Raw genomic sequence first — 26,711 nt, 5'->3', positions numbered from 1 at the left:
ATTAGGAAAGTTTTCAACTATAATCTCTTCAAATATTTTCTCAGTCCCTTTCTTTTTCTCTTCTTCTTCTGCGACCCCTATAATTCGAGTGTTGGTGCATTTTATGTTGTCCCAGAGGTCTCTGAGACTGTCCTTATTTCTTTTCATTCTTTTTTCTTTATTCTGTTCTGCAGTAGTTATTTCCACTATTTTATCTTCCAGGTCACTTATCCGTTCTTCTGCCTCAGTTATTCTGCTATTGATCCCTTCTAGAGAATTTTTAATTTCATTTTTTGTGTTGTTCATCGTTGCTTGTTTCCTCTTTAGTTCTTCTAGGTCCTTGTTAAATGTTTCTTGCATTTTGTCTATTCTATTTCCAAGATTTTGGATCATCTTTACTATCATTATTCTGAATTCTTTTTCAGGTAGACTGCCTATTTCCTCTTCATTTGTTAGGTCTGGTGTGTTTTTACCTTGGTCCTTCATCTGCTGTGTGTTTTTCTGTCGTCTCATTTTGCTTATCTTACTGTGTTTGGGGTTTCCTTTTTGCAGGCTGCAGGTTCGTAGTTCCTGTTGTTTTTGGTGTCTGCCCCCAGTGGCTAAGTTTGGTTCAGTGGGTTGTGTAGGCTTCCTGGTGGAGGGGACTAGTGCCTGTGGTTTGGTGGATGAGGCTGGATCTTGTCTTTCTGGTGGGCAGGTCCACGTCTGGTGGTGTGTTTTGGGGTGTCTGAGAACTTATTATGATTTTAGGCAGCCTCTCTGCTAATGGGTGGGGTTGTGTTCCTGTCTTGCTAGTTGTTTGGCATAGGGTGTCCAGCACTGTAGCTTGCTGGTCGTTGAGTGAAGCTGGGTCTTGGTGTTGAGATGGAGATCTCTGGGAGATTTTCACTGTTTGGTATTACGTGGAGCTGGGAGGTCTCTTGTGGATCAGTGTCCTGAAGTTGGCTCTCCCACCTCAGAGGCACAGCCCTGATGCCTGGCTGGAGCACCAAGAGCCTTTCATCCACACGGCTTGGAGTAAAAGGGAGAAAAAATAGAAAGGAAGAAAGAAAGAGGATAAAATAAAATAAAGTAAGATAAAATAAGATAAAGTTATTAAAATGAAAAATAAAAAATAGTTATTACGAAAAAAATTTTTTTAAAGTAAAAAAAAACCAAAAAACGGACGGACAGAACCCTAGGACAAATGGGGAAAGTAAAGCTATACAGACAAAATCTCACATGGAAGCATACAGATGCACACTCACAAAAAGATGAAAAGGGGAAAAAATAATATATCTTGCTCCCAAAGTCCACCTCCTCAATTTGGGATAATTCGTTGTCTATTCAGGTATTCCGCAGATGCAGGTACATCAAGTTGAATGCGCAGCTTTAATCTGCTGCTTCTGAGGCTGCTGGGAGAAATTTCCCTTTCTCTTCTTTGTTCGCACAGCTCCCGGGGTTCTGCTTTGGATTTGGCCCCGCCTCTGCACGTAGGTCGCCTGAGGGCGTCTGTTCTTCACTCAGACAGGACGGGGTTAAAGGAGCAGCTGCTTTGGGGGCTCTGGCTTGCTCAGGCCGGGGGGAGGGAGGGATATGGATGCGGGGCGAGCCTGCGGCGGCAGAGGCCAGCATGACATTGCACCAGCCTGATGCGCGCCATGCGTTCTCCCGGGGAAGTTGTCCCTGGATCACTGGACCCTGGCAGTGGCGGGCTGCACAGGCTCCTGGGAGGGGTGGTGTGGAGAGTGACCTGTGCTTGCACACAGGCTTCTTGGTGGTTGCAGCAGCAGCCTTAGCGTCTCATGCCCGTTTCTGGGGTCCGTGCTGATAGCCGCGGCTCGCGCCCGTCTCTGGAGCTCCTTTAAGCAGCATTCTTAATCCCCTCTCCTCATGTACCAGGAAACAAAGAGGGAAGAAAAAGTCTCTTGCCTCTTAGGCAGGTGCATACCTTTTCCTGGACTCCCTCCCGGCTAGCTGTGGTGCACTAACCCCTTCAGGCTGTGTTCACGCCGCCAACCCCAGTCCTCTCCCTGCGATCCCACGGAATCTCGAGCATCAGCTCCCAGCCCCTGCCCGCCCCGGCGGGTGAGCAGACAAGCCTCTCGGGCTGGTGAGTGCTGGTCGGCACCGCTCCTCTGTGCGGGAATCTCTCCTCTTTCCCCTCCACACCCCTGTTGCTGTGCTCTCCTCCGTGGCTCTGAAGCTTCCCCCCTCCACAACCTGCAGTCTCCGCCCGCGAAGGGGCTTCCCTGTGTGTGGAAACCTTTCCTCCTTCACAGCTCACTCCCACTGGTGCAGGTCCCGTCCCTATCCTTTTGTCTCTGTTTTTTCTTTTTTCTTTTGGCCTACCCAGGTACCTGGAGAGTTTCTTGCCTTTTGGGAGGTCTGAGGTCTTCTGCCAGCGTTCAATGTGTGTTCTATAGGAGCAGTTCCACCTGTAGATGTATTTCTGATGTATCTGTGGGGAGGAAGGTGAACTCCACTTCTTACTCTTCCGCCATCTTCTCCCTCAACATTTTTCCCAAACATATTTGCCCTTCCGGTCCATTTACAAATTGTTAGTGTCCAAAAATGACCTTATTCATGGCTAAGGGTACGAGATGTTGTATTAAGAAGAAACATATTTTGAAGTGAAATTTGAAGTACAATATAAAGGAATCTATAAGTTTAAACAAAAGTACCTAGAAATATCTATATTTACCATTATATTCTCTTCTTTTTTTAAAATTAACTTATTTAGTTGCGCTGGGTCTTAGTTGCGGCAGGTGGGCTCCTTAGTTGTGGCTCGACGGCTCTTTAGTTGCAGCTCACTGTCTCCTTAGTTGCAGCACATGGGCTCCTTAGTTGTGGCACGCGTGCTCCTTAGTTGCAGCATGGGGGCTCCTTAGTTGTGGCCTGCGAACTCTTCGTTGCGGCATGCGTGTGGGATCTAGTTCCCTGACCAGAAATCGAACCTGGGCCCCCTGCATTGGGAGCACAGAGTTTTAATCACTGCACCACCAGGGAATGCCCTATATTCTCTTCTAATTAAGCCTGTCTCTCAAGCAACGGATAATTTAAAATCTATTTTATTCTTTGTGTTTTCTTTTTTATTTTATTTTTGTCTTTTTGGTTTATTTAATGTTTGTCATTGCGTTAGTATTTTTTCTTGTTAGTACATTTGTATTCAAATACATTATTGAATAAAATAGGTTTCGTAAAGTGTCATCTGGGAAACTAAAGTAAGCTATTTATTTGGACAGGTCATTATGATACAAAGAGAAGTAAAAAGCACCTATTTTAAAAAAATTTTTATTAGAATATAGGTGATTTACATTGTTGCATTAGTTTCTGCAAAAAGCGAAGTGTATCACTTATACCTATACATATTTTAGATTCTTTTCCCATATAGGTCATTACAGAGTATTGAGAAGAGTTCCCTGTGCTATACAGTAGGTCCTTATTAGTTATCTATTTTAAAAGCACCTATTCTCAAGAAACTTGCAGTTTAATAGCCCCAACCATTGTTTCTAATATTATTTTTATAAGAAAAAATATGTAATAAATTCTAAATATATAATTTACAAATTAGCTTTTGAAATGAAAAATGTATAGTAGTTAAAGACCACTTATATATGTTTTAATATTTTACATTGTTATTGCTCTATTGAAGGTCAGATGTTGTAATTATTTGAATATCTGTTCTCTGTTTTCTCATTAAAATCATATTTTTTTTGTTCAATAGTGGTTCTTAACTTATAGGCTGTAGAGTATCCAAGAAACCCTTAAATTGTAAGCAGAATTATGTATATATGTTCATTTTCCAGAAAAAGAGTCTACAGTTTTTATTAGATTCCTAAAAAGGCATATTATTCCTAAATGGTTAAGAATTTATTCTTTCACATATATGAAAAAGTGAAGTTGACTCTTATGAACGTGAGATGAATAAGAAGTTTCTATTAAATGAAAGCTAGGTGAGTTTCTTTTAGGATTGGAGGATATTTTCATCCTTAAATACACAGCCTCCATTAATGAAATTCCTTGATTATTATCTTAAAACCTTTAATTAATGGATATTTTATCTCTTACTCTGCTGAGCCATTAGTTTAAAGTTGACTTGTTCGTTTTAAAAATAAGTATCAAAATTAATTCAAGCAAATTGTTAATAGGGAAATTTAAGGAATGTAAGATGTACAGAATTGGAAACTAAATTGACGGGAGTTCTGATATCTTGAAAGGACTCAATTCTTTATGGCTTAATTTAAAAAGTTCAAAAGTGGTGGTTTTTATTTTAGAATATTAAGTTGTCTTCTAGAAAGAATATAGATTGGGTTCCAGTTTGCATAGTCTCCAAGAATATCTCATTCAAAAAATCCCAGATAGCAGATGTTAGCAAAATTGGAGGACTAAGGGCCTTTGATAATGCTCATCTCTATAAAAACAAAGGGGAAACTGGCAAAAGTTGTCAAAATCAGCTTTTTCAAAACTCTGGAACAACACATACACAGAGCTTCTGAGCAAGGACTAAGCTAACCAAGCAGAGATAGTGGCCACATACAACAAAGGATACAGACTTTCTAGAATTAGTTCCGAAAAGTCAGTAAACAAATGAACAGGAACAATGATAACAAGAATAAGAACAAGAACAAGAACAACAAGAAAAACCCAGCAATGGTAACAACAAACCCTGGAGGAGGGGAGAGTCTTATTTCTGGAGTTGGCACATTACTTAAAACATCTAGTTTTCAACAAAAAATTATGAGTAATGCAAAGAAACAAATTATGGCTCATTAACAGGTGAAAAAGCAAGCATATCAAGATATACATAACTGAAGTCTCAGAAAGAGAGAAGAGAAAGGGACAGAAAGAATATTTGAAGATATAATGGCCCCACATTTCCCGAATCTTATGAAAAACATAAACCAGCACATCCAAGACGCTCAACAAATTCTAAGTACAATAAACTCAAAGATACATCATAATCTAACTGTCAAAAGCAACAGTGAGAGTATCTTGAAAAGAGCAAGAGAGAAGCAATTCATCATGTACAAGGTATCCTCAATAAGATTAACAGTGATTTCTCATCAGAAACCATCATGTCCAGGAAACATGAAATACCATATTCAAAATGATGAAAGAAAAAGATTGTCTACCAAGAATTCTATATGTAGCAAAACTATACCTCAAAAATGAAGGATACATTAAGACATTTCCAGATAAACAAAACTGAGAAAATTCATCACTAGCAAACATGCCCTACAAGAAATAGTAAATGTAGTTCTTAAGACTCAAAAGAAAACACTAGATAGTAACTAAAACCATGAGAAGAAGTAAAAGAGCACAGTAAAGGTAATACATATGTAAATATAAAAGGCAGTATAAATATTGTTTGATTATAACTTTTTCCCTCCTGATTTAATCGAGAACCACATGAAGTAATAATTATAAATCTATGTTGATGGACATAAATGAATAAAGGTGTAATTGGAATGAAAATAAGAGCACAAAGGAGGGACTGGAACTGTATAGGATGAAAGTGTCTGTATACTATTGAAATTAAGTTTATATTAATCTGAGCCATATTGTTACAAGTTAAGATCTTAATTTTTATACTCAAGTCAGGAAATAAGAAAATAACCCCCAAAATATAGTTTAAAAGTTACAAAGGAATTAAAGGGGTACACTAGAAAATATCTATTTAATGCAAAAAGTCAATAATGGAGGAATACAAAACCAAAAAAGACATATAGAAAACAGCAAGGGCTTCCCTGGTGGCGCAGTGGTTGAGAGTCTGCCTGTCAATGCAGGGGACACGGGTTCGAGCCCTGGTCTGGGAGGATCCCACATGCCGCGGAGCGACTGGGCCCGTGAGCCACAATTGCTGAGCCTGCGCGTCTGGAGCCTGTGCTCTGCAACAAGAGAGGCCGCGATAGTGAGAGGCCCGCGCACCGTGATGAAGAGTGGCCCCCGCTTGCCGCAACTAGAGAAAGCCCTCGCACAGAAACGAAGATCCAACACAGCCAAAAATAAATAAATAAATTAATTAATTTAAAAAAAAAGAAAACAAATAGCAAAATTGTAAACATAAATTTTACAGTAAGTCCCATACATACGAACGAGTTCCATTCCGAGAGCACGTTCTTAAGTCCAATTTGTTCGTAAGTCCAACAAGGTTAGCCTAGGTACCCAACTAACACAATCGACTATATAGTAGTGTAGTAAGTTATGTGATTAGACATTACATACATGTGTTCGCATCTTTGAAAGCTCACAACTTTTTTTTCTTTTTTAGGATTTAAATTTCATTTTATTTATCTTTTTTCTTACAATCTTATTGAGATATAATTGATGTACAGCACTGTACACATTTAAGGTACATAGCATGATGATTTGATTTAAATACATCATGAAATGGTTATCACAGTAAGTTTAGTGAACATCCATCATCTAATATAGATACAAAATTACAGAAATAGAAAAAAATTATTTTTCTAAGATTTAAATTTTAAATAATGAGTTTAAATATAGAGAATGTGTACATGGCACAGTATTAGCTTTTCACACTTTAAATTTGGTGAAAATAAGATGAATATTTTTTGTGAATGCCTACCTTGTTTGTTAGTTATTTTGTTTATTTGTCAAATAAATCGATTATTTAATGTAAAATCTGAGTTCTTTTTGTCATTTCTTTAAGCTTTTTATTTTATATTGGAGTATAGCCAATTAAAAATGTTGTGATAGTTTCAGGTGCACAGCAAAGTTACTCAGCCATACATATACATGTATCCATTCTCCCCCAAACTCCCCTCCCATCCACGCTGCCACATAACATTAAGCAGAGTTCCCTGTGCTATACAGTAGGTCCTTGGTTATCCATTTTAAATATAGCAGTGCGTACATGTTGATCCCAAACTCCCTAACTATCCCTTCCCCCATAGTCCCCTGTGGTACCCATAAGTTCGTTCTCTAAGTCTGTGAGTCTGTTTCTGTTTTGTAAATAAGTTCATTTGTATCATTTCTTTTTAGATTCCGCATAAAAGGGTTATCATACGATATTTCTCTTTCTCTGTCTAACTTACTTCGCTCAGTATGACAATCTCTAGGTCCATCCATGTTGCTGTAAATGGCATTATTTCATTCTTTTTAATGGCTGAGGATTATTACATTTTATATATGTACATCTTCTTTATCCATTCCTCTGTTGATGGACATTTAGGTTGCTTCCATGTCTTGGCTATTGTAAACAGTGCTGCAATGAACATTGGGGTGCATGTACCTTTTCGAACCATGGTTTTTTTCTGGATATATGCTCAAGAGTGGGATTGCAGTGTCATATGGTAGCTCTGTTTTTAGTTTTTTAAGTCACCTCCATACTGTTCTCCATAGTGGGTATACCAACTTACATTCCTACCAACAGTGTAGGAGGGTTTCCTTCTCTCCACACTCTCTCCAGCATTTATTGTTTATGGATTTTTTTGATGATAACCAGTTTGACTGGTGTGAGGTGATATCTCATTATAGTTTTGTTTTGCATTTCTCTGATGATTAACGATGTTGAACATCTTTTCATGTATTTGTTGGTCATCAGTATGTGTTCTTTGGAGAAATGTCTATTTAGGTCTTATGCCCATTCTTTGATTGGGTTGTTTGTTTTGATGATATTAAGCCTCATGAGCTGTTTGTAAATTTTGGAGACTAATCCCTTGTCAGTCACATCATTTGCAAATATTTTCTCCTAGTCTGTGGGTTGTCTTTTCTTTTTGTTTATGGTTTCTTTTGCTGTGCAAAAGCTTTTGAGTTTAATTAGGTCCCATTTGTTTATTTTTGTTTTTACTTCCGTTATTGTGGGAGACTGATCAAAAAAGATACTGCTGCGATTTATGTCAGAAAGTGTTCTGCCTATGTTTTCCTCTAGGAGTTTTATAAGGCCCAGTCTCACATTAGGTCTTTAATCCATTTTGAGCTTATTTTTGTGTATGGTGTTAAAGAATGATCTAATTTCATTTTTTTTACATGTAGCTCTCCAGTTTTCCCAGCACCATTTGTTGAAGAGACTGTCTTTCCACCATTGTGTAGTCTTGTCTCCTTTGTCATAGGTTATTTGACCATAGGTGTGTGGACTTATTTCTGTGCTTTCTATCCTGCTCCATTGATCTATATTTATATTTCTGTGCCAGTACCACACTGTTTCGATGACTATAGCTTTGTAGTATAGTCTGAAGTCAGGGAGCCTGATTCTTCCAGCTCCGTTTTTCTTTCTCAAGATTACTTTGGCATTTTGGGGTCTCTTGTGTCTCCATACAAATTTTGAGATTTTTTGTTTTAGTTCTGTGAAAAATGCCATTGGTAATTTGATAGAAATTGCAGTGAATCTGTAGATTGCCTTGGATAGTATAGTCATTCTGACAATATTGATTCTTTCAATCCACGAACATGGTATATCTTTCCATCTGTTTGGGTCTTTTCGATTTCATCAGCATCTTATAGTTTTTGGAGTACAGGTCTTTTGTCTCCTTAGTTAGGTTTAATCCTAGGTATTTTATTCTTCTTGATGCAATAGTAAATGGGATTGTTTCTTGAATTTCTGATCTTCCGTTGCTAGTGTATAGGAATGCAACAGATTTCTGTGTATTAATTCTGTAACCTGCAAGTTTACTAAATTCATTGATGAACTCTTGTAGTTTTCTGGTAGCATCTTTAGGATTTTCTATGTATAGTATCATGTCATCTTTAAACAGTGACAGTTTTACTTCTTCTTTCCCAATGCGGATTCCTTTTTATTTCTTTTTCTACTCTGATTGCCGTAGCTAAGACTTCCAAAACTATGTTGAATACAAGTGGCAAGAGTGGATAACCTTGTCTTCTTCCTGGTCTTAGAGGAAATGCCTTCAGCTTTTCACCATTGAGTATGATGTTAGCGGTAGGTTTGTCATATATGGTCTTTATTATGTTGAGGTATGTTCCTTCTCTGCCCACTTTCTGGAGAGTTTTTATTGTAAATGGGTGGTGAATTTTGTCAAAAGCTTTTTCTACATGTATTGAGATGATTATATGGGGTTTTCTTTTGTTTATTTTTTTTTAACATTTTTATTGGAATATAGTTGCTTTACAATTGTGTGTTGGTTTCTGCTTTATAATAAAGTGAATCAGTTATACATATACATATGTCCTGATATCTCTTCCCTCTTGCATCTCCCTCCCTCCCACGCTCTCTATCCCACCCTTCTAGCTGGTCACAAAGCACCAAGCTGATCTCCCTGTGCTATGCGACTGCATCCCACTAGCTATCTATTTTACATTTGGTAGTGTATATATGTCCATATATACACTACCACTCTCACACGTTTTCCCAGCTTACCCTTCCCCTTCCCCGTGTCCTCAAGTCCATTCTCTAGTAGGTCTGTGTCTTTATTCCCGTCTTGCCCCTAGGTTCTTCATGACCTTTTTTTTTTTCTTTCAGATTCCATATGTATGTGTTAGCATACGGTATTTGTTTTTCTCTTTCTGACTTACTTCACTCTGTATGACAGACTCTATGTCCATCCACCTCATTACAAATAACTCAATTTCCTTCCTTTTTATGGCTGAGTAATATTCCATTGTATCTATGTGCCACATCTTCTTTATCCATTCATCTGTTGATGGACATTTACGTTGCTTCCATGCCTTGGCTATTGTAAATAGTGCCACAATGAACATTGTGGTACATGACTCTTTTTGAATTATGGTATTCTCAGGGTATATGCCCAGTAGTGGGATTGCTGGATCATATGGTAATTCTATTTTTAGTTTTTTAAGGAACCTCCGTACTGTTCTCCATAGTGGCTGTATCAGTTTACATTCCCACCAACAGTGCAAGAGGGTTCCCTTTTCTCCACACCCTCGCCAGCATTTGTTGTTTGTAGCTTTTCTGATGATGCCCATTCTAACTGGTGTGAGGTGATATCTCATTGTAGTTTTGATTTGCATTTCTCTAATAATTGGTGATGTTGAGCAGCTTTTCATGTGCTTCTTGGCCATCTGTATGTCTTCTTTGGAGAAATGTCTGTTTAGGTCTTCTGCCCATTTTTGGATTGGGTTGTTTCTTTCTTTAATATTGAGCTGTATGAGCTGTTTATATATTTTGGAGATTAATCCTTTGACCGTTGATTCATTTGCAAATATTCTCTCCCATTCTGAGGGTTGTCTTTTCGTCTTGTTTATGGTTTCCTTTGCTTTGCAAAAGCTGTGAAGTTTCATTAGGTCCCATTTGTTTATTTGTGTTTTTATTTCCATTTCTCTAGGAGGTGGATCAAAAAAGATCTTGCTGTGATTTATGTCAAAGAGTGTTCTTCCTATGTTTTCCTCTAAGAGTTTTATAGTGTCCAGTCTTACATTTAGGTCTCTAATCCATTTTGAGTTTATTTTTGTGTATGGTGTTAGGGAGTGTTCTAATTTCATTCTTTTACATGTAGCTGTCCAGTTTTCCCAGCACCACTTATTGAAGAGGCGGTCTTTTCTCCACTGTATATTCTTGCCTCTTTTATCAAAGATAAGGTGACCAAATGTGCGTGGGTTTATCTCTGGGCTTTCTATCCTGTTCCATTGATGTATATTTCCGTTTTTCTGCCAGTACCATACTGTCTTGATGACTGTAGCTTTGTAGTATCGTCTGAAGTCAGGGAGACTTATTCCTCCAGCTCCATTTTTCTTTCTCAAGATTGCTTTGGCTATTCGGGGTCTTGTGTGTTTCCATACAAATTGTGAAATTTTTTTGTTCTAGTTCTGTGAAAAATGCCAGTGGTAGTTTGATAGGGATTGCATTGAATCTGTAGATTGCTTTGGGTAGTAGAGTCATTTTTACAGTCCAGGAACATGGTATATCTCTCCATCTGTTTGTATCATCTTTAATTTCTTTCATCAGTGTCTTATAATTTTCTGCTTATAGGTCTTTTGTCTCCTTAGGTAGGTTTATTCCTATGTATTTTATGCTTTTTGTTGTAATGGTAAATGGGAGTGTTTTCTTAATTTCACTTCCAGATTTTTCATCATTAGTGTATAGGAATACAAGAGATTTCTGTGCATTAATTTTGTATCCTGCTACTTTACCAAATTCATTGATTAGCTCTAGTAGTTTTCTGGTAGCATCTTTAGGATTCTCTATGTATAGTATCATGTCATATGCAAACAGTGACAGCTTTACTTCTTCTTTTCTGATTTGGATTCCTTTTATTTCTTTTCCTTCTCTGATTGCTGTGGCTAAAACGTCCAAAATTATGTTGAATAATAGTGGTGAGAGTGGGCAATGTTGTCTTGTTCCTGATCTTAGTGGAAATGGTTTCAGTTTTTCACCATTGAGGACGATGTAGGCTGTCAGTTTGTCATATATGGCTGTTATTATGTTGAGGTAAGTTCCCTCTATGCCTATTTTCTGTAGGGTTTTTATCATAAATGGGTGTTGAATTATGTCAAAAGCTTTCTCTGCATCTATTGAGATGATCATATGGTTTTTCTCCTTTAATATGTTAATATGGTGTATCACATTGTTTGATTTGCGTATGTTGAAGAATCCTTGCATTCCTGGGATAAACCCCACTTGATCATGGTGTATGATCCTTTTAATGTGCTGTTGGATTCTGTTTGCCAGTATTTTGTTGATGATTTTTGCATCTATGTTCATCAGAGTTATTGGCCTGTAGTTTTCTTTCTTTGTGACATCTGTGTCTGGTTTTGATATCAGGGTGATGGTGGCCTCGTAGAATGAGTTTGGGAGTGTTCCTCCCTCTGCTATATTTTGGAAGAGTTTGAGAAGGATAGGTGTTAGCTCTTCTCTAAATGTTTGATTGAATGCGCCTGTGAAGCCATCTGGTCCTGGGCTTTTGTTTGTTGGAAGATTTTTAATCACAGTTTCAATTTCAGTGCAGTGATTGGTCTGTTCATATTTTCGATTTCTTCCTGGTTCAGTCTCGGAAGGTTGTGCATTTCTAAGAATTTGTCCATTTCCTCCAGGTTGTCCATTTTATTGGCATATAGTTGCTTGTAGTAATCTCTCATGATCCTTTGTATTTCTGCAGTGTCAGTTGTTATTTCTCCTTTTTCATTTCTAATTCTGTTGATTTGAGTCTTCTCCCTTTTTTTCTTGATGAGTCTGGCTAATGGTTTATCAATTTTGTTTATCTTCTCAAAGAACCAGCTTTTAGTTTTATTGATCTTTGCTATCGTTTCCTTCCTTTCTTTTTTTTTTATTTTTTAAATTTATTTATTTATTTTTTTCGACCACAACAAATGTAACAATGATTGCAATTACCAAACATGAAACACACTCATACTATGTCATAATATTGACATTCAGTCCAGTAATCCTCCACTGTAACAGCTCCTTTACTTTGCAGTGAAAATTGATTTGTATATTCTTTGCCTCTGAGTCCTTGTGGGATTTTTTTTTTTTAATTCAAACAGAAAGTCACAAAAATTTTACTCATCCTCATCAGTTCACTCAGTCCCATGTAATTAATTTTTTTTTCATCTTGATCTTTTGTTAGCACTTTTATGAGTTCGTGAGTTTTTCATTAGAGTTCTGAAAAGGGTTATTCATTCAGTTCAGCAGTACAGTCAGTTACCAGAAACCTGTACTTGTCAGAGTCTTTTCCATGAATTTCTTGAAGATGAAACCCTTTTATAGGAACATATTTGCAAAAGCATCAGAGTACACCCAGACTGTCTGTAAATGAGAAAAGACTTAAAAATGACCACGGTTGAAGATTTGATGAAAGTTCATAATAATGCAGTTGACAAGAAAATTAGTTATTTCTGAGATATACATTTTAAAGTAATAACTAGGATTATGACTTATAACATTATACCAGAACATATAAGATTTTTAGAAATTTCATGTAATGTCTGAAACATTTATATTAACATATTTCCATACAAATAACCCAATGAAAGTTTAGTATTAGTTGTTTTGTTTGTTTTTCTATACTGCAGGTTCTTATTAGGCATCAATTTTATACACATCAGTGTATACATGTCAATCCCAATCGCCCAATTCAGCATACCACCATCCCCACCCCACCGCAGTTTTCCCCCCTTGGTGTCCATATGTCCATTCTCTACATCTGTGTCTCAACGTCTGCCCTGCAAACCGGCTCATCTGTACCATTTTTCTAGGTTCCACATACATGCGTTAACATACGATATTTGTTTTTCTCTTTCTGACTTACTTCGCTCTGTATGACGGTCTCTAGATCCATCCACGTCTCAACAAATGACTCAATTTCGTTCCTTTTTATGGCTGAGTAATATTCCATTGTATATATGTACCACATCTTCTTTATCCATTCGTCTGTCGATGGGCATTTAGGTTGCTTCCATGACCTGGCTATTGTAAATAGTGCTGCAGTGAACATTGGGGTGCATATGTCTTTTTGAATTACGGTTTTCTCTGGGTATATGCCCAGTAGTGGGATTGCTGGGTCATATGTTAATTCTATTTTTAGTTTTTTAAGGAACCTCCATGTTGTTCTCCATAGTGGCTGTATCCATTTACATTCCCACCAACAGTGCAAGAGGGTTCCCTTTTCTCCACACCCTCTCCAGCATTTGTTGCTTGTAGATTTTCTGATGATGCCCATTGTAACTGGTGTGAGGTGATACCTCATGGTAGTTTTGATTTGCATTTCTCTAATAATTAGTGATGTTGAGCAGCTTTTCATGTGCTTCTTGGCCATCTGTATGTCTTCTTTGGAGAAATGTCTATTTAGGTCTTCTGCCCATTTTTGGATTGGGTTGTTTGTTTCTTTAATATTGAGCTAAATGAGCTGTTTATATATTTTGGAGATTAATCCTTTGTTGATTCGTTTGCAAATATTTTCTCTTATTCTGAGGGTTGTCTTTTCGTCTTGTTTATGGTTTCCTTTGCTGTGCAAAAGCTTTGAAGTTTCATTAGGTCCCGTTTGTTTATTTTTGTTTTTATTTCCATTACTCTAGGAGGTGGATCAAAATAGATCTTGCTGTGGTTTATGTCAAAGAGTGTTTTTCCTATGTTTTCCTCTAAGAGTTTTATAGTGTCCAGTTTTACATTTAGGTCTCTAATCCATATTGAGTTTATTTTTGTGTATGGTGTTAGGGAGTGTTCTAATTTCATTCTTTTACATGTAGCTGTCCAGTTTTCCCAGCACCACTTACTGAAGAGACTATCTTTTCTCCATTGTATATCCTTGCCTCCTTTGTCATAGATTAGTTGACCATAGGTGCGTGGGTTTATCTCTGGGCTTTCTATCTTGTTCCATTGATCTATGTTTCTGTTTTTGTGCCAGTACCATATTGTCTTGATTACTGTAGGTTTGTAGTATAGTCTGAAATCAGGGAGTCTGATTCCTCCAGCTCCGTTTTTTTCCCTCAAGACTGCTTTGGCTATTCGGGGTCTTTTGTGTCTCCATACAGTTTTTAAGATTTCTTGTTCTAGTTCTGTAAAAAATGCCATTGGTAATTTGATAGGGATTGCACTGAATCTGTAGATTGCTTTGGTTAGTATAGTCATTTTCACAATATTGAATCTTCCAATCCAAGAATATGGTATATCTCTCCATCTGTTTGTATCAACTTTAATTTCTTTCATCAGTGTCTTATAGTTTTCTGCATACAGGTCTTTTGTCTCCCTAGGTAGGTTTATTCCTAGGTATATCATTCTTTTTGTTGCAATGGTAAGTGGGAGTGTTTCCTTAATTTCTCTTTCAGATTTTTCATCATTAGTGTATAGGAATGCAAGAGATTTCTGTGCATTAATTTTGTATCCTGCAACCTTACCATATTCATTAATTAGCTCTAGTAGTTTTCTGGTGGCATCTTTGGGATTCTCTATATATAGTATCGTGTCATCTGCAAACAGTGACAGTTTTACTTCTTCTTTTCCAATTTGTATTCCTTTTATTTCTTTTTCTTCTCTGATTGCTGTGGCTAGGACTTCCAGAACTATGTTGAATAATAGTGGTGAGAGTGGACATCCTTATCTCGTTCCTGATCTTAGAGGAAATGCTTTCAGTTTTTCACCATTGAGAATGATGTTTGCTGTGGGTTTGTCATATATGGCCTTTATTATGTTGATGTAGGTTCCCTCTGTGCCCACTTTCTGGAGAGTTTTTATCATAAATGGGTGTTGAATTTTGTCAAAAGCTTTTTCTGCATCTATTGAGATGATCATACGGTTTTTATTCTTCAATTTGTTAATATGGTGTATCACATTGATTGATTTGCGTATTTTGAAGAATCCTTGCTTCCCTGGGATAAATCCGACTTGATCGTGGTGTATGATCCTTTTAATGTGTTGTTGGATTCTGTTTGCTAGTATTTTGTTGAGGAGTTTTGCATCTATATTCATCAGTGATATTGGTTTGTAATTTTCTTTTTTTGTAGTGTCTTTTTGTGGTTTTGGTATCAGGGTGATGGTGGCCTCATAGAATGAGTTTTGGAGTGTTCCTTCCTCTGCAATTTTTTGAAGAGTTTGAAAAGGATAGGTGTTAGCTCTTCTCTAAATGTTTGATAGAATTCACCTGTGAAGCCATCTGGTCCTGGACTTTTGTTTGTTGGAGGATTTTTAATCACAGTTTCAATTTCATTACTTGTGATTGGTCTGTTCATATTTTCTGTTTCTTCCTGCTTCAGTTTTGGAAGGTTATACCTCTCTAAGAATTTGTCCATTTCTTCCAGGTTGTCCATTTTATTGGCATAGAGTTGCTTGTAGTAGTCTCTTAGGATGCTTTGTATTTCTGTGGTGTCTGTTGTAACTTCTCCTTTTTTATTTCTTATTTTATTGATTTGAGTCCTCTCCCTCTTTTTCTTGATGAGTCTGGCTAATGGCTTATCAATTTTGTTTATCTTCTCAAAGAACTAGCTTTTAGTTTTGTTGATCTTTGCTATTGTTTTCTTTGTTTCTATTTTATTTATTTCCACTCTGATCTTTATGATTTCTTTCCTTCTGCTCACTTTGGGTTTTGTTTGTTCTTCTTTCTCTAGTTTCTTTAGGTGTAAGGTTAGATTGTTTATTTGAGATTTTTCTTGTTTCTTGAGGTAGGCTTGTATAGCTATAAACTTCCCTCTTAGAACTGCTTTTGCTGCATCCCATAGGTTTTGGGTCGTCGTGTTTTCATTGTCATTTGTCTCTAGGTATTTTTTGATTTCCTCTTTGATTTCTTCAGTGAACTCTTGGTTATTTAGTAACGTATTGTTTAGCCTCCATGTGTTTGTATTTTTTACAGATTTTTTCCTGTAATTGATATCTAGTCTCATAGCATTATGGTCAGAAAGGATACTTGATACGATTTCAGTTTTCTTAAATTTACCAAGGCTTTATTTGTGACCCATGATATGATCTATCCTGTAGAATGTTCAATGAGCACTTGAGAAGAAAGTGTATTCTGTTGTTTTTGGATGGAATGTCCTATAAATATCAAGTAAGTCCATCTTGTTTAATGTGTCATTTAAAGCTTGTGTTTCCTTATTTATTTTCATTTTGGATGATCTGTCCATTGGTGAAAGTGGGGTGTTAAAGTCTCCTACTATGATTGTGTTACTGTCGATTTCCCCTTTTATGGCTGTTAGTATTTCCCTTATGTATTGAGGTGCTCCTATGTTGGGTGCATAAATATTTACAATTCTTATATCTTCTTCTTGGATTGATTCCTTGATCATTATGTAGCGTCCTTCTTTGTCTCTTGTAATAGTCTTTGTTTTAAAGTCTATTTTGTCTGATATGAGAATTGCTACTCCAGCTTTCTTTTGATTTCCGTTTGCATGGAATATGTTTTTCTATCCCTTCACTTTCAGTCTGTATGTTTCCCAGGTCTGAAGTGGGTCTCTTGTAGACAGCATGTATATGGGTCTTGTTTTTGTATCCATTCAGCAAGCCTGTGTCTTTCGGTTGTAGCATTTAGTCCATTTACTTTTAAGGTAGTTATTGATGTGTATGTTCCTATTACCATTTTCTTAATTGTTTTTTGTTTGTTATTGCAGATCTTTTCCTTCTCTTGTGTTTCCTGCCTAGACAAGTTCCTTTAGCATTTGTTGTAAAGCTGGTTTGGCTGTGCTGAATTCTCTTAGCTTTTGCTTGTCTGTAAAGATTTTAATTTCTCCGTGAAATCTGAATGAAATCCTTGCTGGGTAGAGTAATCTTGGTTGTAGGTTTTTCCCTTTCATCACTTTAAATATGTCCTGCCACTCCCTTCTGGCTTGCCTAGTCTCTGCTGAAACATCAGCTGCTAACCTTATGGGGATTCCCTTGTATGTTATTTGTTGTTTTTCTCTTGCTGCTTTTAATATTTTTTCTTTGTATTTAATTTTTGATAGTTTCATTAATATGTGTCTCAGCATGTTTCTCCTTGGATTTATTCTGTATGGGACTCTCTGTTTCCTGGAGTTGATTAACTATTTCCTTTCCCATATTAGGGAAGTTTGCAACTATAATCTCTTCAAATGTTTTCTCAGTCCGTTTCTGTTTCTCTTCTTCTTCTGGGACCCCTATAATTAGACTGGTGGCACGTTTAATAGTGTCCCAGAGGTCTCTGAGGCTGTCCTCAATTCTTTTCATTCTTTTTTCTTTATTCTGTTCTGCCGTAGTTATTTCCACTATTTTATCTTCCAGGTCACTTATCCGTTCTTCTGCCTCAGTTATTCTGCTATTGATCCCTTCTAGAGAATTTTTAATTTCATTTATTGTGTTGTTCATGATTGTTTGTTCGCTCTTTAGTTCTTGTAGGTTCTTGTTAAACGTTTCTTGTATTTTCTCCATTCTATTTCCAATATTTTGGATCATCTTTACTATAATTATTGTGAATTCTTTTTCAGGTAGACTGCCTATTTCCTCTTCATTTGTTAGGTCTGGTGGGTTTTTTCCTTGTTCCTTCATCTGCTGTGTGTTTCTCTGTCTTCTCATTTTGCTTAACTTACTTTGTTTGGGGTCTCGTTTTTGCAGGCTGCAGGTTCGTAGTTCCCGTTGTTTTTGGTGTCTGCCCCCAGTGGCTAAGGTTATTTCAGTGAGTTGTGTTTCCTTCCTGGTGGAGGGCACTAGTTCCTGTGTTCTGTTGGATGAGGCTGGATCTTGTCTTTCTCGTTGGCAAGTCCACGTCTGGTGGTGTGTTTTGGGGTGTCTGTGACCTTATGATTTTAGGCAGCCTCTCTGCTAATGGGTGGGGTTGTGTTCCTGTCTTGCTAGTTGTTTGGCATAGGGTGTCCAGCACTGTAGCTTGCTGGTCGTTGAGTGGAGCTGGGTCTTGGTGTTGAGATGGAGATCTATGGGAGATTTTTGCCGTTTGATATTACGTGGAGCTGGGAGGTCTATGGTGGACCAATGTCCTGAACTTGGCTCTCCCACCTCAGAGGCACAGCCCTGACACCTGGCTGGAGCACCAAGAGCCTGTCCTCCACACTGCTCAGAATAAAAGCGAGAAAAAAGAGAAAAGAAAGAAAGAGAAGGATAAAATTAAATTAAATTAAATTAAAAAGTTATTAAAATAAAAAATATTATTATTAAAATTTTTTTTAATTAATTAAAAAGAAAGAAAGAACAACCGAACCAAAAAACAAATCCACCAATGATAAGAAGCGCTGAAAACTATAATAAAAAAATAAATAAACAAACAAAAAAATGGACAGACAGAACCCTAGCACATATGGTAAAAGCAAAGCTATACAGACAAAATCACACACAGAAGCATATGCATACACACTCACAAAAAGAGAAAAAGGAAAAATATATATATATCCTTGCTCCCGAAGTCCACATTCTCAATTTGGGATGATTCGTTGTCTATTCACGTATTCCACAGATGCAGGGTACATCAAGTTGGCTGTGGAGATTTAGTCCGCTGCTTCTGAGGCTGCTGGGAGAGATTTCCCTTTCTCTTCTTTGTTCGCACAGCTTCTTGGTTTCACCTTTGGATTTGGCCCCGCCTCTGCATGTAGGTTGCCTGAGGACGTTTATTCTTCAGTCAGACAGGATGGGGTAAAGGAGCAGCTGATTAGGGGGCTCTGGCTCACTCAGGCTGGGGGAGGGAGGGGTACGGAATGCAGGGTGAGCCTGCTGCCGCAGAGGCCGGTGTGACGTTGCACCAGCCTGAATAGCGCTGTATGTTCTCCCGGGAAAGTTGTCCCTGGGTCACGGGACCCTGGCAGTGGTGGGCTGCGCAGGCTCCCGGGAGGGGAGGTGTGGATAGGGACCTCTGCTTGCACACAGGCTTCTTGGTGGCTGCAGCAGCAGCCTTAGCGTTTCACACCCATCTCTGGTGCTCGCCTTGTGGCCTAGCATGTGGTCAGTCCTGGGGAATGTTCCGTGTGCACTTGAGAAGAATGCGTGTTCTGCTGCTTTTGATGGAATGCTCTATAAATATCAGTTAAGTCCACCTGTCTGCTGTTTCATTTAAGGTCTGTGTTTCCTTATTGATCTTTCTGATGATCTGTCCATTGATGAAAGTGGGGAATTAAAGTCCCCCACTATTACTGTGTTACTGTCGATTTCTCCCTTTATGGCTGTTAGTATTTGCCTTGTATATTGGGGTGCTCCTATGTTGGGTGCATATATATTTACAAGTGTTATATCTTCTTTTTGGCTTGATCCCGTGATCATTATGTAGTGTTCTTCTTTGTCACTTATAACAGTCTTTAATTTATTTTATTTATTTATTCATTTACTTTTGGCCACACCTCGCGGCATGTGGGACCTTAATTCCCCGACCAGGTCCAAATTCACACCCCCTGCATTGGAAGCACTGAGTCTTAACCACTGGACCACCAGGAAGTCCCAACAGTGTTTATTTTAAAGTCTATTTTGTCTGATATTAGTATTACTTCTCCACCTTTCTTTCGATTTCCATTTGCATGGAATATGTTCTTCCATCCCCTCACTTTCAGTTTTTGTGTGTCCCTAGGCTGAGGTGGGTCTCTTGTAGACAGCATATATATGGGTCTTGTTTTTTGTATCCACTTAGCCAGTCTGTGTCTTTTGGTTGGTGCATTTAATCCATTTACATTTAAGGTAATATTCGATATGTGTATTCCTATTGCTCTTTTCTTAATTGTTTTGGGTTTGATTTTGTACATCTTTTTTCTTCTTTTGTTCTCTTGTGGTTTGATGACCATTTTAATGTTGTGTTTGGGTTGCTTTATCTTTTGTGTGTGTGTGTATATTGTAGCTTTTGGCTTGGCTTTTCCCATGAGGTTTTGTTATGGCAGTCAGTATATGTACAAAGTTTTTTTTTTTTAAGCTGCTAGTCTCTTTACTTCCTAGAGGAGTTCCTTTAGCATTTTTTGCAAAGCTGGTCTGGTGGTACTGAATTCTCTTAACTTTTGCTTGTCTGTAAAGCTTTTGATTTCTCCATTAAATCTGAATGGGAGCCTTGCTGGGTGTTCTTGGTTATAGTTTCCTCCCTTTCATTACTTTAAATAAATCTTGCCAGTCCCTTCTGACTTGCAGAGTTTCTGCTCAGATATCAGTTGATAATCTAATGGGAGTTCCCTTGTATGTTTTTTTTTAAAGAAGTGATCCCTTTTTTAAAAAATTTATTTATTTATTTGTTTATTTATTTTTAGCTGTGTTGGGTCTTCGTTTCTGTGCGGGGACTTTCTCTAGTTGCGGCGAGCGGGGGCCACTCTTCATTGCAGTGCGCGGGCCTTTCACTGTCGCGACCTCTCTTGTTGAGGAGCACAGGCTCCAGACGCACGGGCTCAGTAGTTGTGGCTCGCGGGCCCAGTTGCTCTGTGGCATGTGGGATCTTCCCAGACCAGGGCTTGAACCCGTGTCCCCTGTGTTGGCAAGCAGATTCTCAACCACTGTGCCACCAGGGAAGCCCCCGTTGTATTTTAATTTGTCATTTTCCCCTTGTTTCTTTTAATATTTTCTCTTTTTCTTTATTTTTTTCAATTTGATCACTATGTGTCTCGGCCTCCTACATGGGACTCTCCACGCTTCCTCGACTTGGTTGACTGTTTCCTCTCCCATATTAGGGAAGTTTCAACTCTTATCTCTTCAAATATTTTCTTGGGTCCTTTTTCTCTCTTTTCTTCTTTTGGGACCCCTATAATGCTAATGTTGGTGTGTTTCATGTTGTCCCAGAGTTCTCTTAGGCTGTCTTCATTTCTTTTCATTCTTTTTTCTTTATTCTGTTCTACGGCAGTGATTTCCATCATTTTGTCTTCCAGGTCACTTATCCATTCTTCTGCCTCAGTTATCCTGATATTGATTCCTTCTAGTGTAGTTTTCATTTCATTTATTATATTGTTCATCTCTGTTTGTTCCTTAGTTCTTCTAGGACTTTGTTAAACATTTCTTGCATCTTCTCAATCTTTGCCTCCCTTCTTTTTCCAAGATCCTGTTTCATCTTCCCTATCATTATTCTGAATTCTTTTTCTGGAAGGTTGTCTGTCTCCACTTCATTTAGTCGTTTTTCTGGGGTTTTATCTTGTTCCTTCATCTGGGACATAATTCTTTGCCCTTTCATTTTTTCTAACTTTCTGTGGTTGTGGTTTTTGTTCTGTAGGCTGTAGCATTGTATTTCTTGCTTCTGCTGTCTGGTAGATGAGGCTATCTAAGAGGTTTGGTACAAGCTTCCTGATGGGAGGGACTGGTAGTGGGTAAAACTGGGTGTTACTCTGATCGGCAGGGCTCAGTAAGACTTCTGTCTGCTTGTGTGCTGGTGGTTGGGTCTGTGTTCTCTCCCAGTTAGTTGTTTGGCCTGATGCGACCCAGCACTGGAGCCTACAGGCTGTATGGTAGGGGTAATGGCAGCATATGGGAGGGCTTTTGCTAGTGATTACTTCCCAGAACTGCTGCTGCCAGTGACCTTGTCCCTGTGGTGATCCATAGCCGCCCCCTGCCTCTGCAGGAGTCCCTCCAACACTAGGAGGTAGGTTTGGTTCAGTCTCCTCTGGGGTCACTGGTCCTTTCCCCTGGGTACTGGTGCGAACAAGACTTTGTGTTTGCCCTCCACGAGTGGAGTCTCTCTTTCCCCCATTCTTGTGGAAGTCCTGCAATCAAATCCCTTTGATCCTCAAAGTCAGATTCTCTGGGGATTTCTACTCCTGTTGCCAGACATCCAGGCTGGGAAGCCTGACGTGAGACTCAGAACTTTCACTCCAGTGGGAGAAATTCTGTGGTATAATTGTTCTCCGGTTTGTGGGTCACCCATCCTGCGGTCATGGGATTTGATTTTATTGTGATTGCCCGCCTCCTACTGTCTCATTGCAGCTTCCCCTTTGTCTTTGGATGTGGGGTGCCTTTTGGTGCATTCCAGCGTCTTCCTGTTGTTGGTTGTTCAGCAGTTAGTTGTGATTTCAGTGCTCTCTCAAGAGGAGGTGAGCGCACGTCCTTCTACTCTGCCATTTTGAACTAGTCTGTAAGTTTGCAGCTTGAAGGTTCGTATGTAGTAGACTTACTTGTAGTGGACTTACTTGTACCTCATTAGTAATTAGTAATTACCTTAAATGTAAATGAATTAAACGCTCAGAAGGCAAAGATTAGCATAATTGGTGAAAAACATGACCCAACTATATGTGGTCCATAAGAGACACAGTTTATTTATTTTTTTAAATTTTTTTGAAGTATAGTTGATTTACAATGTTGTGTTAATTTCTGCTGTACTGGAAAGTGATTCAGTTATACATGTATATATTGCTTTTCATATTCTTTTCCATTATGGTTTAACACAGGATTGTGAATATTGTTCCCTGTGTTATACAGTAGGACCTTGTTGTTTACATCCTATATATAATAGTTTGTGCCTGCTAATCCCAAACTCCCAGTCCTTCCCTCCTCCACACCCCCTCCCCCTTTGGCAACGACAAGTCTGTTCTGTATGTCTGTGAGGCTGTTTCTGTTTTGTAGATTTGTTCATTTGTGTCATAATTTAGATTCCACATCTAAGTGATATCATATGGTATTTTTCTTTCTCTTTCTGACTTACTTCACTTAGTATGATAACCTCTAGGTCCATTCATGTTGCTGCAAATGGCATTATTTCATTCTTTTTATGGCTGAGTAATATTCCATTGTATATATTTACTATATATTCTTCATCCATTCATTTGTCGATTGACATTTAAGTGGCTTCCATGTTTTGGCTATTGTAAATAGTGCTGCTATGAACATAAGGGTGCATGTATATTTTTGAATTATAGTTTTGTCTATATATATGCCCAGGAGTGGGATTGCTGGATCATATGGCGACTCTAGTTTTCTTGAGGAACCTCCATGTTGTTTTCCATAGTGGCTACACCCCTTTACATTCTCACCAACAGTGTGAGAGTGTTCCCTTTTCTCCACACCCTCTCCAGAATTTATTATTTGTAGAATTTTCAATAATGGCCATTGTGGCTGGTGTGAGGTGTTACCTCCTTGTAGTTTTGATTTGCATTTCTCTAATAATTAGCAATGATTTGCATCTTTTCATGTGTCTATTGGCCATCTGTTTGTCTTATTTGGAGAAATGTCTATTTAAGTCTTCTGCCCATTTTTTGATTTGGTTGTTTGTTTTTTTGTTATTGAATTGTATGAGCTGGTTTTATATTTTGGAAATTAAGCCCTTGTCTGTCGCAGTGTTTGCAGATATTTTCTCCTAGTCTGTAGGCTGTCTTTTCATTTTTTTTATGGTTTTCTTTGCTGTGCAAAAAGAGACACACTTTAGATACGAAGACACAAGTAGGTTGAGAGTAAATGGATAGAAAAAGATATACCATGCAAGTAGTAACCAAAAGAGAGCTGTCGTGGCTTTAGTAATAATCAAAGAAAATAGACTTTAAATCAGAAATTGTTACTAGAGATAAAGGACATTTTATAATGATAAAATGGTTCATTCAGCTAGAAGATATAATAATTATAAACACATATACACCTAACAACAGATACATGGAACAAAATGAGGCATAATTGAAGGGAGAAATAGACAGTTCAAAAATAATATTTGTAGACTTCAGTGACCCACTTTCAATTATGGATACAACAACTAGACAGAGGATCGACAAAGAGAAGACTTGAACAACAGTGTAAATCAACTAGAGCTAATAGACACCTATAGAATACTCTGTCCAACTACAGGAGAATACACATTCATCGTAAAGTACACATAGAAAATTATATAGCATAGGCTGTATGTTAGTACATCAAATACATTTAAATGAATTTTATAGGATTGAAATCATGCAAGGTATATTCCCTGACCACAAAGGAATGAAACTAGAAATCAGTAACAGAAAGAAATTTGGGGAAATCAAAAATATGTGGAAATTAAACCACACACTGCTGAATAGCCAATGAGTCAAAGAAGAAATTTTAAGGGAAATTAGAAAATACTTTGAGGTGAATGAAAACAGAAACACAACATACCAAAATTTATGGGAAATTTTTATTGTGAATGCCTATGTTGAAAAGATCAATAACCTAAGCTTTCGCTTCAAGAAAGTAGAAGAGAAATCTAAACCCAAAGCAGGCAAAAAGAAAGAAATAATAAAGATTTGCGGAGAAATAAATAAAAGAGAACAGAAAAATAATAGAGAAAAATCAATGCAACTGAAAGTTCTTCAAAATGTTCCCCCCAAATTGAGTAGCCTTTATCTAGACTGGCCAATAAAAAAGGAGAGATGATTCAAACTAATAAAATCAGGAATGACATTACAAAAGTAGGAAGCATTATAAGAGAGTTCTATGAACAAGTGTATGCCAACAAATTAGATAACCTAGATGAAATGGACTAATTCCTAGAAAGAGGCAATCTACCAAAACTGACTCAAGAGGAAATAGAGTATCTGAATGGCCCTTTAACAAGAAAAGAGATTGAAAATGTAATAAAAAATTTCCCATATAAAGTTCAGACCTAGGTGACTTCACTGGTGAACTTTACTATACATTAAAAGAATTAATACCATTCCTTCACAGATTCTTCTAAAAAGTTAGAGGAAGGAACACTTCTCAACTTATTCTGTGAGGCCTGCATTACCCCAATAATAAAACTATACAAAGACACCACAAGAAAAGAAAACTGCAAAACAGTTATCACTTAACAATATGTATGCACAGCTATCCTCTAAAAAATACTAGCAGATAAGATCCAGCGGCACATAAATTGTTTTATAGTTCTTCAAAAAGGCAAAAACAGAGTTATCATATACCCCAGCAATTTCACTCTTAGGCATATACCCAAAAGAAATAAAACACATTTCCACATAAAACCTTGTATGAGAATATTAAAGCAGCCTTATTCATAATAGCAAAAAGGTGGAACCTAAATGTCTGTCAACTGATGAATGCTTAGCAAAATGTTGTATATACATCCAGTGGAATATTATTCAGCCATTAAAAGGAAAGATGTACTGATATAAGCTACAATGTGGATGAACCTTGAATACATCATGCTACATGAAAGAAGTTAATCACAAGAGACAACATGTTATATATTCTCTTGATATAAAATGTGTAGAAAAGGCAAACATATAGTGACAGAAGAAAGTAGATTACTGGCTGCCAGGATCTGGAGAATGGTGGGAATAGAGAGTATCTTTTAATAGGTATGGGATTTGTTTCTGAGGTAATTAAATAATTAAAAATTGAATGTGGTGATGATTACGTGACTATGAATATGCTAAAATTTATTAAATTATACATTTTGTTGGTAAAATATATGTCAATTACATCTCAATAAAGCTATTTTTTAAAGTATTGTATACCATGAATAAGTGGGATTTATCCTAGAAATGCAAACTTGGTTGAGCATTTTAAATAATCAATGTGCAATATACCTTATTAATATAATGGACAAAATCCACATGATTATCTCAATAGATATAGAAAAGCACTTAACAAAATCCAACATCCTTTCATGATAAAACCACTCAACAAAGTAGGAGTAGAAGGAAACTTTTCAACACGATGAAAAGCTTCCAAGAAAAATAATGGTTAACTTCATATTTGATAATGTATGACTGAATGCTTTCCCCCAAGATTACGAATAAATCAAGAATGTCAGTGCTGGTTACTGTTAATTCAACATTGTACTGGAAATTTTAGTCAGGGAAATTATGCAAGAAAAAGAAATAAAAGGCATCCAGATTGGAAAGGAAGAAATAAAACTTCCTCTGTTTCCAGAGGACTTGATCATGTATGTAGGACACTTTAAGGAATCCACCAAAAAAAATGTATATTTGATATAATAAATGTGTTTAGGAAAGTTGAAGGATACAGGATCTATATACAGAAGTCTGTTGTATTTCTATATACTAGCAGTGAAGAATATGAAAATGAATTTAAGAAATCTACTTAATATAGCACTGAAGAGAATAAAATAGTTAGGAGCATATTTGTGTTTTAACATCTTTATTGGAGTATAGTTGCTTTATAATATTGTGTTAGTTTCTGCTGTATAACAAAGTGAATGAGCTATATGTACAAATATATCCCCGTATCCCCTCCCTCTTTCATCTGCCTCCCACCCTCCCTATCCCACCCCTCTAGGTGGTCACAAAGCACAGAGCTGATCTCCCTGTGCTATGTAACTGCTTCCCACTAGCTAGCTATTTTACATTTGGTAGTGTATATATGTCAATGCCATTTTCTCACTTCGCCCGAGTTTGCCCTTCCCCTTCCCCGTGTCCTCAAGTCTTAGGAGCATATTTAACCAAGGAAGTGTAATACTTGTAAACTGAAAAGTATAAAATATTACTGAAAAAAAACTAAGGACATTCTAAGTAAGTGGAAAGACATCCCATGTTCATCATTCAAAAGACTTAATGTTATTAGATGAAAGTACTCCTAAATT

At 37.4% G+C, this 26,711-nt stretch overlaps 1 protein-coding gene and 1 long non-coding RNA gene across 11 annotated transcripts in view; both read left to right on the top strand.

Moving 5' to 3' along the window:
- CASK (calcium/calmodulin dependent serine protein kinase) overlaps positions 1–26,711 on the top strand; it is a 394,779-nt gene that overhangs the window by 82,280 nt on the left and 285,788 nt on the right. The gene's annotated exons all lie outside the window — the stretch shown is intronic.
- On the top strand, positions 11,246–25,386 carry LOC309621206. Its single transcript, XR_014239820.1, has 2 exons — positions 11,246–13,437; positions 16,867–25,386. It is a non-coding gene; the product is annotated as an uncharacterized lncRNA (long non-coding RNA).

Source organism: Balaenoptera borealis (genome assembly GCF_965194805.1).
Source record: "Balaenoptera borealis genome assembly, chromosome: X".
In the NCBI taxonomy this organism is placed as follows: Eukaryota; Metazoa; Chordata; class Mammalia; order Artiodactyla; family Balaenopteridae; genus Balaenoptera; species Balaenoptera borealis.
The sequence above is the reverse complement of the archived record's forward strand: the minus strand, read 5'-3'. Positions and strand labels throughout refer to the sequence as shown.